The following is a 19,555-nucleotide window of genomic DNA, read 5'->3' on the forward strand; positions in this document are numbered from 1 at the left end:
ATTGCCAGTTCTCTGAGACTGGAGAGAGGGACGGGTCAGCGGGAACCAGTGTTTGGTCCAGAGCCAGGGGCCAGATGGGGGAAGAAGAGCATTCCTCCACCCATAGTCCCGGCACGATGGGATTCTCTAAAGTCCCATGGGGTGGGCAACCAGATACCGGGCCACCTCCTCCTCCTTTAAATTTTGTTTAAATTCATTTTACTGAAGTATAATTGATTTACAAGGTTGTGTTCAGGCCGCCTCCTTCTTCATACGTGCTCAGCCAGACGTGAGTGACTCGCTACAGGAGCCTTCCTGTCAGGGGGCTCCCAGTGCTTGGGGGAGGGAGGCCCTGGGAGCCTGCCTGGCTGAGAGCTGAAGCCTTCAGACTCCCCCGGGGGCTGCGACCCAGTCTGACCTCTGAGCTCCGTGCTGGGCTTTTGGGGAAAGGGGCGGAGGTGCTGAGTCAGGTGGGCCAGCGAGGCTTCCTCCAAGAGGGGAGCAGGGAGGAACTTTTGTGGAGTGACCGCAAAAACAGGTGGTGAGGACGAGAGAGTCGTAAAGGGTAGGAGAGTCTCCCGGTTGTGGAGCAGCTGCAGGTGCAGGCGGAGGCTGTGTCCCGGGCCCACCCTGCTGGCTCGGCCCGTAGACCCAGCAGCATCCCCTGGCCACTGGTGAGGGCTGGGCCAGAGGAGGGATTGCTCTAGAACCGCAGCTGGTGGTGGTGGGCTGGGTTTGCCCAGGCGGGTGGAGGAGCTGTTGTTCTTTTATGTGTGCAGAAGGGTCTAGAATTCAGGCTCTGGGAACCACCTGCCCCTGCCTGCCACTGCATACTTCAGGATTGAGGTACTCCTTTCTCCCTTCATTTCTAGAAGGCAGAAGATAGGAGGGTTCCTAGAACCTTCCACTGTCACCTTGGCGGAGCTGGATGGGAAGGTCCGAGTGAGGGTGCAAGAACTAGAGGGAGCTCGGAGTTCAGCCGAGAGACCGGCAGGGAGAACCAGGGGAGCTGGGAGTCCCGGGCAGTCCCAGCTGCTGCCTTCATTCTCCATCTCTCCGGCCATCACTGTCCCTTCCTGACCCCACATGTTTCCCCAAGGCCTATCCTGCCACCTTGAACTGTAGCCCAGCTAGGGGGCCACCTGGCCACCCTGTGACACCCCACCTGGCTCTGGTTATACATTGAGGCCAGAGCTCCTCGGTGCCAGCCTGCGATGCTGACCAGCCCCGAATGCCTCCCTGGCTCCTGCAACGTGTCTCTCTTCTGTTCCAGGATGAGAACGACAACCCTCCCACCTTCAGCAAGCCTGCCTACTTCGTATCCGTGGTGGAGAACATCATGGCAGGTATGGCGTGGGCTGGGGAGGCACGAAGGCGGGAGGCCAGCAGGCATGGCGCCGACGGCATGAAAACCTGGCCTTGCACACGATCGCCAGAGGCCCGTGCCCTCCCTGTGTTTCCCAGTGACAGGTGGAACCTCTGGAGATGTCCAGTTGTCTGCCAGCCCACAGTTCTTTACAGAGCGCCTACTGTGTGCAGATGCTCGGCTAGGCACTTGGTCCCTGCTCCCCTGCAGCTAGTTTTCCTGCAGGGAAGAGAATAATGACCAATGATTAATTCAGCAGCCTTGGTTAAACAAGAGTATGCAGAGAGTTCTGAGTTTACGGGGCTATAAGGCCGGTCCCAGGGCCCATAGTGGCCGAAGGGGTCACCTTGGAGGATGGCATGTGTTCCTAGGTGAGGACGAGAATGGGAGGCTCCTCCCTGGGCTGTCTCAAGTGCCAGGGCCCAGCTTGCAGACCCAGGGCCACCAGCTCCACACTCAGGTTCCAGGGGACCTGCTGTGTCCTCAGGGCAGGCCGGAAGCTTCACCCTTACACCCAGAGTAGATGTTCTGTGGGGGAAACTCTCATATCAGGAATTGCTGCAGCAGCTGGAGGAATCAGGGACAGTGGAATCAGACGTAACCTTCCCTGGCATCACAGGGCCTTCTGAAGAGAACCTTCAGGTACCTTCCTGGTATCTGATGATTTGCTGGGCAGGTGCCAGACTGTGCCCAGCCCACCCTTACCCATCCCAGTCTCAGGCATCCCCTGGAGAATATCACTCTGAAGCAGCCCCCTGCACTCCCCATCACCCCCAGAGACTCTGACAAGGAGAGACCTTCATCAGGGCACTTAATCCTCTTCCAAGCTGAGTATGCTGGGATAAAGGAGTGTGTCAGGGCAAAGGTACCTGTCCTCCTGCTCAGGACAGGACTGAGAGTCAGATCAGAGGCCCCACGGCTACCTGGAGGGGCCCAGAATGACCTGACTGTCCACAGCCCCCTGCCTGGCCCCTCATGCCCCCTGGGACTATTGATTCATCAGCATAATAGTAACCATGGTCTGCAGTTCAGTGGGAGCTACTGTGGGCCAGGCCTGTGCCCCTCATGTTTTATCCTTTGGAATCCTTGCCAACAACCCCACAAGTTGGTCTTTATAGTTAGACCCACTTTACAGAGGAAGAAGCTAAGGCTCAGAGAAGTTAAGGCAATTGCCAGAGGTGCTACCAGATTCCAGCCTGGGTGTGGTGACTCTAGAAGGCCACACGCTGATCCTCCTCGCCATCCTGCCAGAGCTGGCAGCTGGGTGGCAGGCGGGGGCTGAATGCCTTTGCAGGCACGGCTACAAGACAGACTGCCCCCAGAGTCTGGCCAGGCAGCTGGCAAGTTTGGTCCCCTGACCCAGGATTTCAGAGAGATGGAAATGAAGGTGAGGGCCTTAACTGGACATTAAAGAGAAAATAAAAACCCTTATAAATTCTCCTTGTGATCAAGATAAAATAAGACCAAAATTGAATACAATACATGTAGAATAATTTAATATGGAGCCTCATTTCTTTTTGAGTCAAAGTCAAAGCTGGTCTGTCTGAACATATTTAATATGGTGACCAGGCAGGGAGGGATGGGGTGGGGCAGTGGTGCACTCTCTGAGGCCGGGCCAGGAGTGAGTTGGGGACGGAGTGGGGAGGACCGGATCCATCCCAGGCTCCACCCCCTCCCGTGGAGCCTTGTCCCCACGCAGCCCAGGACCCTGGGCCACAGGAACAGGCGGTTGAGCCCACTCTCATCCCTGGGTCTCCCCAGCGGCAGGCTTCCTGCCTCCTGAGGGCTCCTTCCCCTTGGGCCTGTGCCCCTGTCCTGCCCCCGGAGCCTGGGGCTGTGGGCCCACGGTGAGCAGCACCCCACTCCTTTTGTCTCCCGGAAGGAGCCACGGTGCTCTTCCTGAACGCCACGGACCTGGACCGCTCCCGGGAGTACGGTCAGGAGTCCATCATCTACTCCTTGGAGGGCTCCTCCCAGTTTCGGATCAACGCCCGCTCAGGTGAGCCCCCCCGTGGCCCTCGTCCTCTGCACCTCAGGCTGACGCTCCGCACTCAGCCTGGGGACCGGCCTCTGGACCAGCGTCTCCTCCCTTTCACAGGAGGCCCGTGTTTCTGAGCAAGTCAGCTTTGAGCACCTTGTTTTATCCCTGAAATACGCATTTGTGTGAGATTACTGATCTTACCCCCCCCACCAAAAAAAATCACAACATTCATTCATTCACCAAAGAATGTCTTTCAGTGATGAAGAGCCCTGTTATGTTTAAAATGTGTTCCATTTTACAAATATCTGGCTAACCCACTGCTCTTCAGGGCCACCTTTCTTCAAGCCTAAGTGTCTCCCCTCCTCACCTGCAGACCTCATTCTTGAATCCTGGCTCCTCTTCCTAACATGGTGTGTGCCTCAGTTCCCCACCTACAGAGGATGCGCAGATCAGGGCTGTTGTGTGAATTCAGTGAGTCATTATAGAGAACTCAGAGTAGTCCCTGGCACGTAGTAAGTGCTAACAAAGTTAGGTTATTATCATTATTTTCTTTGGTCTTTTCACCCTGGGGCCCCCATCCCCAGCTCCCTGCTCAGCCCATGTAACTCTCCTTTCTTCCTCATTTCTCCGTATGCCTCCCTCTAGCTTTCTCTCCTCCTTGAGGCAGGGAGGGAAGGGGCGCAGAAAAAAGCAATAAGAGAACCCAGCCTTCTAAAAGAAGCTGGGAAGGAACGGGAGGCCCCCAATATTCATTCATACCTTCATTCAGATATCAGTGGGGGCCTGCTCTCCTCCAGGTGCTATGCTGGGGAACAGGATGGAATAAGACATGGTCTCGCCCTCACGGGGTTCCAAGTCAGCTTAGTGGGTATGCAAGGCTCCCCACTTCCACGTACCCACTTGTGTATTAGGTAAGGGAACTTGTAGATGCCAAACAGGCAAACCCTGAAACCTCAGTGGCTTAACACAATAGAAATTCTAACTTACACAGCAGTCCAATGCTGTGTTCAGGGGACAGTCTTCCACATGATGATTCTGGGACCCAGGCCCCTTCCATGTTGTGGCTCCAAGGTCACTGCAGAAAGGAAAAGGGAATATGGGGTCTTGTGCAAGGAGATGTTTATGGGTCAGGCCTGGAGGTAACATACATCACTGGTGCCCACATCCTGTTGGCCAGAACCAAGCAATGGCCCCACCTAGATGCAAGGAAGACTTGAGGAACATCATAGTCCCTGGCCTGGCAGCCCCTCCCCAGCAATCATTCTGGCCTGGGAGGGGAGCAGGAATCTTTGACGAACACTGGCCATCCCTGCCACAGGTGATCGGTGGCCCAGCCGGACATCGAGTCTTCCTGTTATTCGTGCCTCCCTGCTCAAAGTCTGCCTTCAATCTCTCTTTCATCCCCCTTTCCTGGAAGCTTGGGGAGCAGATGGCTGGTGCTGATGTGTACAAAGACTGAACACACCCAGGGCTATCCTGAGCCTCCCTTTCCACCTCTGACAAAACAGGTGCCTCCCTCCCTGCTCTCAGGAGCCTCCACCCTCAGCGAGCCACCATTTCTAGGGAGCTCAGAGGAATATCGTTAACGAATATTAACTGTGTGCTCAGCACTGTTCTAAGTGCTCTGACCAGCATCACCACCACTCTGAGGCAGGTACTAGCCTCACAGCATCCCCATTTTCCATACAAGGAAACTGAAGCATAGGAGAGGTTAAAGTCACTTGACTGAGGACTCACAGAGCCTGAACTTCCAACTCCAGAGCCCACACTTTCAACGCTCCATTCTATAAAGCCGTGTAGAGCCACATGCCACCCCCAGATACAACGGCGGGCCCAATGACCTTTCAGCACCTACCCAGCCTTCCCAGTCAGGGACTCCATCTCCACCCCAGGGCCTTTAATAATGACATGGACATTTTCTTGCTGCCTTAACACGGCTCCTTCAGCTCCAAAGGTGTAAACGTTTTCCTCTGAGCACCTTGGTCAAATTCGCCAGGCCTGCTCCACAAAGGTGGCCTTAATTGGATCTAATTTCCCAGAGAGGAGGAGCCATCTATCATGCCAACAAGTTCATGTTTAAAACTTTTTAGAGCTTAATTTCTTCCTCACGCTGCCAATTAACTGACACCACCCCAGCAAGTAGCGTGGCTCTGTGGGCAGACCTTTGTCAGGCTTTTGTTCCTGGCTTTAGCACCACCCCCAGCTCCCTTCTCAACCCTGCACAGGCCAGAGATGGGCCAGCATGGCAGGAAGGGAAATGTGAGAGTGAAAGAGTCCTAGGGACCACTGGCCCCACTCCCTTATTTTATGGTAGAATAAATCAAGCACAAAGAATTTAAGTAACCTGCCCCAGGTCACACGGCTCAGGCAAGGGGGATAGCACACAGTCCCTGCCCTTGGAGAACCCTCACTGTCCTTTGGAAGGAAATGAGCATTTTCTGAGTGTTGGGAACTTCACCTAGAGTTATTTAACCCTTCCAAAGCTCTTATTTGAAAGCATACTAATCTCTCTTTTACACAGGAGAAAACTGAGGCTCAAAGAAATTAAGTGACTTCCAAGGCCAAGCATCTGGAAAGGGCCATAATCAGAATTCCGATCTGGGCTTCACTGTCCTCAAAGCATCGGCTCTTTCCCGTGGCCCACGTGCGATGGTAGATGACCTGGCTACTGTACTGTACTGAAGCTGGCTTGTGCTGGCTCACACCTGCTCACGAGAGCCAACTGTATGCATCTCTTCCCAACTCCGGGTTCAATGCCATCAAGTGGGCAGCTTAAAATGGGCCCTGGTGGGAATATTTATAACTATGGAAATCAGCAAATACCATTTTTTTCCCTTTGGGGAGCCAGTTGTCAAACATTTACCGTCACACCACTGCCAGATGACTTCCACACTTTAATTATACCAAAATACAAAGAAAAGCCCAAAGCAGGCTGACAAAGATTATGGTCTATTTTAAATGTTTATATTTAATAGAATAACTTGTTTATACACTAAAAAAAAAATTCAAGGCATTATAATTATGTCACGTACAAGGTAATTAAGGAAATTATTTTATAACTTAAATCTCAGTGCACTATAGGTTGAGCGATCTAGAATGAGCCACAAGTTGGAACATGCTTAAAGCACTTGGTGTGTTTCAGTCCTGTTGCTGTATTTCTGTGACCATGTGAATAAACAGTGCCAGGTGCTGCTCTAAGCTTTAGAACTAAATTAGGTGAATTAATCCCATAACAGCCCTACGAGGTAGGCCCTATTATTGTTCCTTTTTAACCAGATGAGGAAACTGCAGCACAGGGGATTTAAGTAATTAGTTCCAGTTGATAAAGCCAGTGAGGTAATGTCAGCAGTCTAAGTGAGAGGTCATTTGTGACTGAGCTTGAGGCCAAATGTCCCTCCTGCCCTGTTTTCCAGCCCCTAACTCCATAATCAACCTAGATTTTCCCACATCTGAAAATACCTCCTCCCCACGGGGTTATACTGCCCAGCTCTGGGATTCGGGTTCCCAAGGCATGGGTGCTATGCCCTCTCTCCTTTGAGCACCATCTCACCACCCCCCATGCATACCTGTACATTCACATGTGCAGCCAGGTCACTGGATCTTGCAAGCGTCTCTCTTTTGCACACTTGCCCTTTCCCTCCTTCCCCAATCCCTCCCTGGCCCACCCAAACCCTCGCTCACGCACCCCTCTCTCCTGCAGGTGAAATTACCACCACCACCCTGCTGGACCGTGAAACCAAGTCTGAGTACATCCTCATCGTACGGGCAGTGGACGGGGGCGTGGGCCACAACCAGAAAACCGGCATCGCCACTGTGAGTGCCTGGCCCTCCCCTGCCCCCAGCTCCCCACTTGCCAGCCAGGCTGCTGCCCCCAACTCATCCTCAGCTTGCACCACTTAGGCCCCTGGGTGCTTGTGTCCTGAGGCAGTGTGAGGCCTTGTGGGAGTGGAGGGAGGGTAGCAGGTACCAATTCATTGTCAGCCAAGGTCAGCTCTGGGGCCTCCACAGCTATGGGAAGAAAGACATTCCCAGGAATTCCCTGGCAGTCCAGTAGTTAGGACGCCGTGCTTCCACTGCAGGGGGCACGGGTTTGATCCCTGGTGAGGAAAAATCCTGCAAGCCACACAGCGTGGCCAAAAAAAAAAAAGAAAAAAAAAAGGTATTCCCACCTGGGACATGGGGGCGTTCCGGAGGAGCAAATACTCTCTCTCCTGCCCCCAAAGACCAGCTGGGAAGAAGGCATGAGCCCCATAGTTCCCTCCCTGCCTTGGCACCTGCCAAGAAGCCGGAGCAGGTATTCCTGCCAGAAGAGTGGCTCAGAGCAGGAAGCAGGGCCCTGGAGGGTTCCTGGGGGCCTGTTACCACCCCACCCCTACATTTGCAGCCTAGGTTTGCAAGAGATGATGAGAAATGATGCCTAGGTTTCCCTGCCATGAGCAAGTAGGACCCAGGAAGGCCCAGAGCCCCATCCAAGGCCTTGGTGCCTCCAAGAGTAGGAAGCTAGAGGAAAGCCATTTGAGGATCCTCACTGAGCTCTTAGCTGCAGAAGAGGATGGGGGAGTGAGACACTCCCTCTGTGGGAGAGCAAGCAGGAAGAGCAGCTGACAGGTCCCCTCCTTATCCTCATTTGCTCTCCACCTGGAGCCCTCTCCTGACCTCTCCTTTAGCCCTCATCCCCCCCCCGCACAGCAGCTACCCCCATCCTTACCCAGCCAGAGGAGCTGGGGTTGCTATCACTCGGCCAGGCCCTTGGCTGAAAAATCCCCAGTGCCCTATTCAGTCACAGGAGGCCCCTGCTAATAAGACTCAGAGCTCTATAAATAATTTACCTGGGTGGCAGGTGAGCAGGGAAATTGCTTGGCTTGTAGCTGAGACTGACGGGGGAAGCTCTAAGGATTCTATCAGGTTCCCCACCCCAAACCTCTCCCATGCTGTCTGTCACCTTCAGCCAAGACTAGGGGTGGACAGAACAAGTCCCGAGTCCCAGGAACGATTTCAGGGGTCATCTCGTCCATTCCTCTGCCTCCTGATGGGACAGCACCTAAACCCTCTGAAGGGTCGTGGCTCCCTCCTGTCCTTGAAAGCCCAGACCCTGCCCCGAGCCCCCAAAGTGGGTGGACCTGGTGGAGTTACTGCCAAGGTGCCCCATTAGGCATCTGAGTGTGTCCCCCAGCGTGGGCACTGTCCTCGCACAACTCAGCTAGGCGCGTCCCACAGCGCCCCTTGTGGCTTTGCAGGTGAACATCACCCTCCTGGACATCAACGACAACCACCCCACCTGGAAGGACGCTCCCTACTACATCAACCTGGTGGAGATGACCCCTCCAGACTCTGACGTGACCACAGTAAGTGGCGGCGGGAGGCAGAGCTGCTAGGCGGCCCTTCGCGGGGCGTCTGCCCTTCCCACGTGAGCCCTATGGGCCTGCCAGTGTGGTGCTGATGGACTTAATGTTTCCCTCGGAGCCAGCTCTAGGAGCAGAGTTCCAGAAGCTCTCTTGCACGGTGAAAGGTAGCCAGAGGTTGGGGGAAAGCCCTCACACAGTCCTCAGTGACAGTGGACTCGAGGCTTTGTCCAAAGGAGCACAGGCAGCCCAAGGACAGTGCCAGAGGAGCTAGGGCTGGTTCAGCTCAGAGCCACCCTTAGGACTGAGACCCTAGGACTCTGGCCACCCCCTCAGGAGAGCCCCCAACCTCCCGCCCCCACCCCTCAAATCGCACAAGCTTCAGCTCTGCCCTCAGCGCCTTCCTTCACCACTTCCATCACTGCAGCCATCGGCCTGGGGCAGCTGGCCCAGGGCTGCCCCAGCAAGGGGTTCAGAGTTCAGGGACTTTCGGGCACGGGATGTTCCAGGTTTTCACAGGCTCCTGTGTGTGCTGTGTGCAGGGAATGGGACTCGGGGTGGGGGAGGGGAGACACAGCCAAAAACCTCAGGGCGTCCAGAAGGGAGAGCAGAGTCCTGAGGAAGGAAGCTGAGCAAAGCCAGGCTTGAGCACCCGACTCGATCCGCTCTGCTCTGGGATTCACATTGGTGAGCCTTTCTTTTCCCCCTCATACTTGTGCCCCATTTGGCCTCATTCAGGGAAGCTTCTCCTCAGACGTCCAGCCCCACAGACACCAGCCAGCCCTGTGATAGACATGAACCTGACAGATTACGGCAACCCTGCTGGGACATGCCAGATCCTGTGCTGGGCACGTCTCATGAATTCTGTCATCCTTGTGGTGATCCCACGTGGCAGGTGGATTCCTTGCTTCCCCTGTATGATGGAGAAAATGGAGAGTTAGCATTTGAGGGGTTTGCCCAAGTTCGCAGAGCTAGTAAGATAGTAAGAGATAGTGTCAGGACTGAAACCCAGGTCCCACCTCGCCTTTATCCCTCTGTTGGCTCAGCGGTGCTCTGACAGGTGGCCCAGGTCCTGCAAAACTGGAGAACTCAGGTGGGATGAGAGAAGGGATGGTAACTTTCATATCCAGCTCTCCAGGAAGGCTGCCCCACACTGAGTGCAAGCAACCTTGGGGTGGTGATGCCTAGCCTCCCTGCCCCATGCCACATCAACCACAGCTGGTAGTGACAGGGTCCACCTGGTCTAGATGGGAGAGGATGTCAACCTGGAAGGAAGGACAGAGAGAGAGAGAGAGAGGGAGGGAGGGAGGGAGGGAGAGAGAGAGAGGGAGAGAGAGGGAGAGAGAGAGAGAGAGAGAGAGAGAGATGGCCATCACATCTGTCCTGTCTTCCTTTGTACAAGTTCAAGATCCTAATGACTCTCAACTCGTGGGCGGGTCCCCCTTGCAAGGATTCCTGTAGGGTGGGGGGTGGGGGGGCTTAGGGATCTGGAATCTGTGTTTTCTCAAAGCCCCAGACTGGGAGAGTCCTTCCAGCTCAGAGCCAGATTTGGCAAGCACTCCCCTAGGCCCTTTCCTCTGTGCTCTCTAGGGCTACAGATCCGATGGGCGCTCTCTGCTGCCACCTCATGTACACTAGGGGTCTAGACTAGGACAACCCCAGCCAGAGACCCCAAGAGCTGGGGCAGAATATTCACCTCTGAACATCTGTCTGGTCAACTCTTACCTTTGCTTTACGTGACTGAGAAATTCCTCCCAGAGGGAACTGAGGAGAGAATGTGGCTGAATGGAACAGCAAGCAGGGGTGCCATTATTAAAGAATCCACCTGCCAGGTAAAAAGTAGTTCAGCCCGGCTGGGACTGCACTTGGCCTTGGGCAGTTCCCAGGTCAGGTCCCCAGTAGCCTTCTCCAGGTCACCAGTCTTTCCTTACATCCTCTGAGCCATGAGCAGGTAAGGACAATGGGCCAGGGGCCTGCTGCCCAGTGCCCCCTCACTCTCCAGGAAACTTCCACAAACCTTCAGTGAGCATCTACTATGGGCCAGACCCTGTGCTTGGCAGGAGTACAGGAAGCAGCAAGTTTCCTCTCTGCCTTCAGGGAGCCACGTGTCACTCCTAGGCTCAAACCCACCACTGGTTCCCACCTTAACCCTGTGTAAAAGCCAGAGTCCTTACTGGACCTACCTGGCCCACAGGATCTGCCCCACCTTAACTCTGGGGAGATGGACATGTGAGTCCACCCCTCAGTATAGAGTGGACATGACCATTCCTCCCCCAGCTTGGGGCAGCCACAGGGATGGGGGACTTCAGCTTTTCAGTGACTCACAGTAGTGTTTGAGCCCTGAAAAAAAAAGGTTAATGACTCAGAATTTCAAAAAGAAAAGAGCAGAATCAGAATTAAAGCTTGTTATATTAAACTTCTGCCAAATATGTTGTGACAACCTTAGAAATTACGCTATTTAATGTGTGTAAAAATTTCATTGCATTTGAGGACAAGTTGTGGGTTTGATTTTCTGGAATTCCCAGTTATGTGTGATGATTGTCAGGATGCCAGAAATTAAGAAGCCCATACATTAATTGAATTTGTCATAGCAAAATAATTTCAAAAGGAATAGTCATAAAAATTCTTTCAGATTTTATAGCCATGAAATGTATGTATGCATATATACATGGGTACATTGTAATACCTTTGAGGGGGCCCCCTGGAGCCTTCTAAGGCCTCACAACGGCCCTGGGTGAGGTAGGGGTTGTGGCTGAGGTGTGAGAAAAGTGGGCTTCAGGCAGGGAACAGCTAACCCAGAGGTGACATCAAGGGGGAGGTAATATTTGAACAGAAACTGGCCTACCTCCTGACTCATCTCCCATCCCCCTTCTCAGACCCACCACACACCCCCACCACACACACACCCCCACCACACTCCCACCCCCACCCCAAACACACACACACACCAAACACACACACACACACACACCAAACACACACACACCAAACACACACCAAACACACGCACATACAACAAACACACACACACACACCAAACACACACATACTAAACACACACACACACACCAAACACACACACACACACCAAACACACACCAAACACACACACACCAAACACACACACCAAACACACTCACACCAAACACACACACACCAAACACACACCAAACACACACACCAAACACACGCACATACAACAAACACACACACACACCAAACACACACATACTAAACACACACACACCCCAAACACACACACACACACACACACATACACACACACACACGCCTTTCAGGTTCCTGAACCTGCTGAGCTCTTTCCCACCTTGGAGCCTCTGCGCACGCTCTTCCCGCCCCCCCAGTGTGCTCTTCTTCCTCTCCTCCCCACCCCTGCTCTTCCCGTGGCTGGCTCATTCTCCTCCATCTGTCCCAGCTCAAAATGCCACCTCTCTACACTCCGTTTCTTTCAGAGATGGCCACACAATCCGTGTTTATCTGTTTGTTAGGTTGCTTGCTTATTAAGAGGCAGTATAGCTCAGTGATTAAGTGGGCGCCTCTGGTAGCAAAATGTCTGGGCTCTAATCCCAGCCATACTACTTACCAGCTGTGTGACCTTGGGCAAGTTACTTAACCTCTCTGTGCTCCCACCATCTCAAGTAGAAAACAGGGAAAAATTCTTCACTTGGTAGAGTTGTAGTCATACTTAAGGAGCCAAAATACACAAAGTACACCAGCACACGGTGAGTGGTCAGCAAATGACAGCTGTTGTCGCCGTCAGCTGCCCCCGCTGCTGGAATCACATCTGTCTTGTTCACTGTTGAGCCCCAGTGCCTAGCACAGTGCCAGGAACATTGTAAGGGTTCAGTATTTGTGAATGAGAGCTGTTGATGGACTTGTTCACCTTTCGTCCCCACCCTGCCTGGCTCTCTACTCCACCAGGTAGGGTTGAGTCTTCCTTGTCAGAGGGAGACTAGGGTGTGTGACCAAGGGCCCCTCTAGAGGGGGCCCTGGCCACTGCCCCTGGTGTCTGAAGTGCAGGGTGATTCCAGTGATTTTTTTTCAGAGCTGTGTGCAGACGAGCATGTGCCATATTCGTGTGCACCGGGAGCTGACCAGGGGGGCGTCTGTGTGCACATGTGCACCGCGGGTGTCCACCCGCACAGGCGTGAGCTTGCAGAGTGGCCGTTCTCTGTTTGCAAGTGAGATTTTGGCCCAACTCTCCCTCCCCGTTCCTGCAGCCTCCTTCAAGGACCTGGCTGATGGGCATTGATTTAGAGCCTTTCAAAGCCCTCCAGCAAAATAAAGGAGAGGGGAGAGGGAGAGAATTATTCCCCGTCAGGCCAGGAGAAAAATGACGAGCATGAAATGGGAAATAATGAGGGGAAAGTGGTGAGGTTCTATACAATCACCCAGCAGGGAGCTTGCAGGAGGGGTCCCAGCCCACCGCCTTCTCCTGTGCCCCCATCCCATGACCAGGGAGTGGGCCAAGGGGCCAAGAGTAAGTGCCCACCCCCAACCATGGTCACTTGGAAGCAGCTGCCCAAGGTACCCCCACCCCAGCACTCAGCGGTGGTGGAAGGTATCTCAGCGCATTCAGCAACAGGCTGCTGCCCTGGAACGGGTGGTTTAACTGCTCTGTACCTCAGTTTCCCTATCCAGAAAAATGGGAATAAAAACTATCTCCCTCCTCTAACTGGAGAGAAGCATTGTAGAAACACAAGGCTTGCCGGTCTCCTCTGTCCATCAGTGGGATGACTTTGCCTGGCTGAAATGATACCAGGAGAGCCTTGTCCCCTGCTGTCCATACAGGGATGATTGGGTCCCCATTATAGAGACGGGGAAACTGAGCACCATGCCCGCAGCACAGTGAGGGCTCCTCAGGCCTGGAAGGCTGGGGCCTCCCCCATCCCCGATGGCACAGCAAGGCTGGGAAGGGAGGAGATGGGCTGAGCAGCTGGGGTGGGAGTACAGCCATGTCCCACTCTCTGAAGCAGAAGAGGGGCCCGGAGTGGCTCGGGGTTCAGCGCCAACATTGGCCTCTCTCCCTGACCTCCCTGGGGCCCAGGGGCAGATGGGCACCCTCAGCAGGCCAACCCACCTGTCTGTCCTGGTCTAATGGCCCCTGAGACACCGCGGGCTGAGGATTAAGCCAGAGGAGGGACAGATTCTGCTGCCAAAGCACAAAAGACCCCACATCAAGTAAGATGAAGGAGCTGACAAGGCCAGGCTGTCATCGCCACGTGTTCTGGAGTTAAGAATGACACCGTCCTGATGCGGCCCCTGGGACTGCGGTCACCACCACCCATTGATCTTGTCCACCTCTGGTGCTGCAGTGGCCCCTGCAGCCAGGGTTGGGGGTGAGCTGAGCAGTGGGTGCCACTGCCATCCAGGGTGGGAACTGAGTCAACTCCAGGGCTGGTGCTGTCTGACCCTGAGTCTGGCCCATGCCTCTCTGAGCTCTGCTTTCCCCTTGTGGGAGGTGGATGGTAGAGAAGTTCCTACAGAGCAGGGGATTGGTGGGCATGGGGACCTGGGAGAGAATGGGTTGCAGGGTTTGTTGCTCGGGGTTAGGTCAGCAGTGAGGTTGATCCCTTCATGGGGAGGGGCTGGAAAGTTAAAGGGGCCAGAGTGTCTGGGGCCCCTGTCCTGAGACCCTCCCCCTTCTCGGGGATGGCGTTCCCCTTCAGGGAAACTCAGGCCTCTCCCTCTCCAGCCTCCCCTATCCCCAGCCCCATGACTGGCCCACCCTCCGAACCAGGGGACTTATCCATGGCTCCCTTCCCATGCCCTGTCATCCTTGGTGTCACAGGAGGCCCAGTTCTTTTCAAATTGCCTCACAATCTAAAGCTCCAAAGGAAAGAAGAGAAGGTTTGAGGATGAGGAACCCAGTTCCCAAAATCTGTGGTTTCAAATCCTTTCAAAAGATCAGCCAAGGATTTGGACTCCCCAACCCTTCCCAGCCCCCACCCTGAAGAATTCCATGGTCATGGGCTACAGGGACTCCTCCCCCAAAAGCTCCATGAACACGTTACCCCACATGTCTGAAAAGGAAGGACACTGGCGGTGTTGTCTGCCGGAGGGACCTAGAGCCACTTCCTGGCTGGGAGACTTTGGGAGACTCACTGTGCCTCATCTGTGAAATGGGCTTATTTATAGGTGTCCTCCTCGTAAGACTGTTGGCACAGTAGGTGGAGAAGGCCTGGTGTCTATGAGGTTCGGGGAGCCTCCTATACACTATCAGGTGCTAAGTGTTGCTTTTACAGATCAGAAGCCGAGGCTTGAGTGGGGAAAGGGACTTACCTAAAGTCAAAACAGCGGATGGAGAAACCAAGAAGCCCAGGACTTCCAGTGCTGGTTCATCTTCTGAACCTCCTGCCTCCCCACCCCCAGAGATACCCCTGCTGAAGCCAGGAGGGAGACCCACTTCCCAAGTTTGAGCGAGGATACCTCTTTCTCCCAGACAGTGGGGTGCCCGGGACCAGTGTGTGAGCTCAGACAACCCGGGCGGGCAGCCCGGGCCACAGAGACCCCCTCCCTGGCCTGGGCTCAGTGGAGGGGTCGGTTCCTCCCGGGCAGGTGGTGGCCATTGACCCAGACCTGGGGGAGAATGGCACTCTGGTGTACAGCATCCAGCCACCCAACAAGTTCTACCGCCTCAACAGCAGCACAGGCAAGATCCGCACAACCCACGTCATGCTGGACCGGGAGAACCCCGACCCCCACGAGGCGGAGCTGATGCGCAAGATCATCGTCTCTGTCACGGACTGTACGTGCCCCTCACGCCTGGGCCGTGGCCCCTGACACTCAGTGAACTGGGGACCTCCCCCAGTGGCATGTCCCCTGGGCATCCTGGGGCCTACCCAGGAGGGCTGTGTCTTGATGACTAAGAGTGGAGTGACACCCACTTCCCAGTTGTGACCCAGCCCTCGCAGAGGGCAGAGGGAGCTGGAGGTGCAAGGCCCAGGCTGCTTCGTGAAGGGGCCCCTGGGATGGAGGGCTACTGAATCACCTTTCTTCACTCCCCTTTTTCTCCTGCACCCCTCTTTCCCTCTCCTGTCCCCGGTCCCCCTAGGTGGCACACCCCCTCTGAGCGCCACCAGCAGTGCCACAGTGTTTGTGAACCTCTTGGACCTCAATGACAATGACCCCACCTTTCAGAACCTGCCTTTTGTGGCCGAGGTGCTTGAAGGCACCCCTGCGGGGGTCTCCGTCTACCAGGTGAGTTTCCGTTTCCTGTCCCGGATCCTGCTCTCTGTCATCTCCCTCACCAACCAGCCAGCAAGGGAGCAGTGGGTGCTATGTGCGCCCAGCCTTGTGACGGACACGTGGCAGGGGCGGGGCAAGGGAGGCCAGCCCAAGACCATCAGACAGGACACAATCCACACCAGACTTGGAGAGCCAGTGCTCTGAGAGATGGAAGTGGAAGGCTTCCTGGAGGAGGAGGGGCTTGAGCTGGGTCTGGAAGGGAAAGCACCACAGGAGATGGTTAAAGGCGGAGGGAGGGAGGGAGGGGACAAAAAATAGAATTCTAGGAAGCCAAATCAGTTTCTCAGGGCCTGATTGTGGAGGTCTGGCCCAAGACCCTCAGCACTTCATGCCTATAGGTGGTTCTAGAACACGAAGAAGGTCAGACGAGTGTAGCCCGGGCATCCCGCCTCCATGGGCAGCCCCCTCTCTCCTGTGCTCTCCTGTAAACCCCAAGGCAGCGCCACACAGTGGGTGGATTCCCCCTCTTTTCGGGAGACTTATAGAGACTTGCCTAAGTCCCTGTAGCCAAGAAGAGGTAGGGCCTGATCTTGAACCTGGGCCCTCTGCCTCCTGCTTCATCACCGTTCTGGTCAGGGAGGCCCTGAAGGTACAGGTTGAGGGGAGGTGATGCCCTAACAGGGGCTATTTAGAAACACTGGAAAGCCCTCAAAGTTGAGATGGGCTTTGGAGTGTGGGTCCCAACTCCACCACCTGTGTGCTGGGTGACTTGGAGCACACTATTTAACCTCTCTGGGCCTCAGTTTTCTCACCCGTGAAATGGGGATCAGAAGAGTACCTGGCTGGCTGTGCTGTGGGGATTCAATCAGACACCTGCGTAAGCAACCTGGCACTTGGATTGCAGGAGATACACAGTAGCCGATGTGCTCATGATTTATGTGTCTATCGTGAGGATTTATACCCTAGAGACAGCGGGAGCCCGTGGCACAGGGTTAGCCTGATCCCATTTGAAGAAGACAGCGTTATTTGCCAGGATGCCAGAGTGGTTAATCTTGGCCACGCCCTGCAGGCCCACTGTGCTTCAGTTTCTTCATCTGTAAAAGGAGATTAAGGATCCAGGGAGCATTCACTCTCTCCAACAGAACATTCTCCCCAAACCCCCAGCAGGGGGAGCTGTGATCCAGGGAACAGCAGCCAGTCCCTGAGAAGTCCCCCAAATAGGAGGGAGGTTGGTGAGAGAGCAGATGAGCCCCGAGACCTGGTTCTCCAGGGCTCAGAGACAGCAGAGGAAGGAAATGCCCACCAGCACAGCTTCTGAGTTCACAGAGGAACTGGCTCAGAGTCATGAGAAGATGGTGGGAGGAGCTGGGAGTATTTAACTGGGAAACTGTCTTCAGATACAGAAAGAGGGCTCTGACCCAAGCTCAGCGATTCCCCAGGTGCCCTCTACAACCTCAACCAATAATGATTTCTGCTGAAAGTGCAGAAGAACTTTCCCCAGGGATTAGAGCTGTGTGCAGACAAATTGGAAGTAGTGAGCCCCCCATCGTGGAAAGCATTCAAGCTGAGTCTGGATACCCTCTTATCCAACTTGTTGGATGTAAATTAGACCAGATGACTTTGACATTGTCTTTCAATCCTGAGAGTCTTAGCTTGATCCAAAGCTCTTATTTTAACTATTATTGTACATTTTTTCTCAAATGTCTTGAATCGTCTTCTGTAAAACTTTCAGCATATCAGGGTCTTGAGTCAGGAGCTCTCATCAGGACTAGAGGTGCAGATGGGAACAGTGTAGGGACTGGAAGGAGGTTTGCCTACACATGGCCTTGAATGGCCTGTTTAAAATAATAATCAAATCCTCAAGTGACTTTTAAAAACAAGTTTTTGATATCATCTTATTTTTGTTGTCTTACAAATCAAAACAAAGCAGGGAAGGGAGTCCTTTTGGTCAAACGTTCTGTGTAGTTGAGCTCCATGTAGTTGAAGGGGTCTAAGCTGTTAACAGCTGCTCCTAGCCAGCAGCACGAGGGCCGGGGGTGAGGGAGACGGCCGAGTCTGGAGGGTCCCGAGCCAGCTGGGGTGAACCTGGGAGGACTTCCTAACGAGGAGAGCAGGGTTTTGAAGGGGGGACGGCTGTGGACCCTGACTCTTGTTCTGAAAAGCCCCTTTCCCACGCCACCCCACTCCCGGCCACACTTGTTACATCTGGATACCTTTCAGCTCTGACGTGCTGCCCCCTTAAAGAGCATCTGGGAGGCTGCGCTGGGGTCAGTGGCCTGGCCTGAGGCTCTGGGTTGTGGTGGGGGCAGGTGTGTCTGCCGGAGCCAGGCGTGGGTCAGCGGGAAGGAGGGAGTACTTCTCAGGGGATGAGCGTCAGTGCTGGTGTCCCCACCCCTCACACGGCCCCTCCTCTCCCTCAGGTGGTGGCCATCGACCTGGACGAGGGCCTGAACGGGCTGGTGTCCTACCGCATGCATGTGGGTATCCCCCGCTTGGACTTCCTCATCAACAGCAGCAGCGGCGTGGTGGTCACCACCACCGAGCTGGACCGCGAGCGCATCGCCGAGTACCAGCTGCGCGTGGTGGCCAGCGATGCAGGCGCACCCACCAAGAGCTCCACCAGCACGCTAACCATCCGAGGTGAGGGGGCAGGGGTGCCTCCTGCTGCACTGAGCATATGGCACGGGCCCTGAGGCAGTGGCAGGCGGCTGGGAGCCCACGCTCACCACTGCTGTCCACTGTCCAGGCGGCACAGGCTGCCTTGCCAATGGGCGCCCTCTTCAGCTGGAGCCATTTGACACAGCAGAGCCCTCTCTGTCTCCACTAAGTCAAAAGTACCAGCAGGGCCTTCTTCCCACCTGGTCACTGCCTTCAGGGTCCCAGAGCCCAGGGGCAGTGGCCTGGACCCACTGCTAAGGTCTCCCTTTTTGATCCTGGCAGCAGCAGAGAGGGCTTGCTCAGGGGGTGGCGCTCTCGGGGTCATGAGCAGGCAGGGGACGTTCAAAACCCTTTGTCATCGTGTTTGGAGGGACAGACTTTCTATTTGGAGATGTAAAGGGACGCCCCCCCTCCCGGGTGTGGGGAATGCCTGGAATCGCGGTGGAAGGGCATCCCCCCCGCCGGAAGAGGGCAGCTGGGATTCCCAGACTCCCTAGGATTCCTCATCTTCCTGGGGCCCTCTCGATAATTCCCACCATCTCCACCCTCTATCAGGGCGGGGCCAGGCCAAGGAGGGTTACTATTGCTTATCTACTCTGGCTGTTATCTTTAATTCTTAAGACAAAACTGGGATGTGGACATGAGCTGTTGACAGAGGACCAGGAGTAACCCCAGGGAAGTAAGTTCAGAGCGTAATGGGCAGGATGTGGCCTGTTCTCTAGGACAGGCCTGGTCCCATCCTGGGTCCTGCCAGCCTCTGTGGGATGGGGGTTGGGTGGTGGTTGGCTGGGCACAAACATTCACCCTCCTTAAGCACGACCCAAGATGATGAAGGCTAGAGAGAGCCGAGTGTTCTCTCTCCTGCGGGTCCAAGGCTTGTGGGCTCCTGGTGCCAATTTGAGGACACACGTCTGTGCCGGTGATTGACAGGGCAGGGGTCCAGTCCTCTGAGAGAGGACCCCAGATTTTTTCCCCAAGGCTCCGCAGAAGCCGTGTCACCAAATGAGCCTATCATTTCTC

This window comes from Hyperoodon ampullatus, assembly GCF_949752795.1.
Source record: "Hyperoodon ampullatus genome assembly, chromosome: 1".
Classification (NCBI taxonomy): Eukaryota; Metazoa; Chordata; class Mammalia; order Artiodactyla; family Ziphiidae; genus Hyperoodon; species Hyperoodon ampullatus.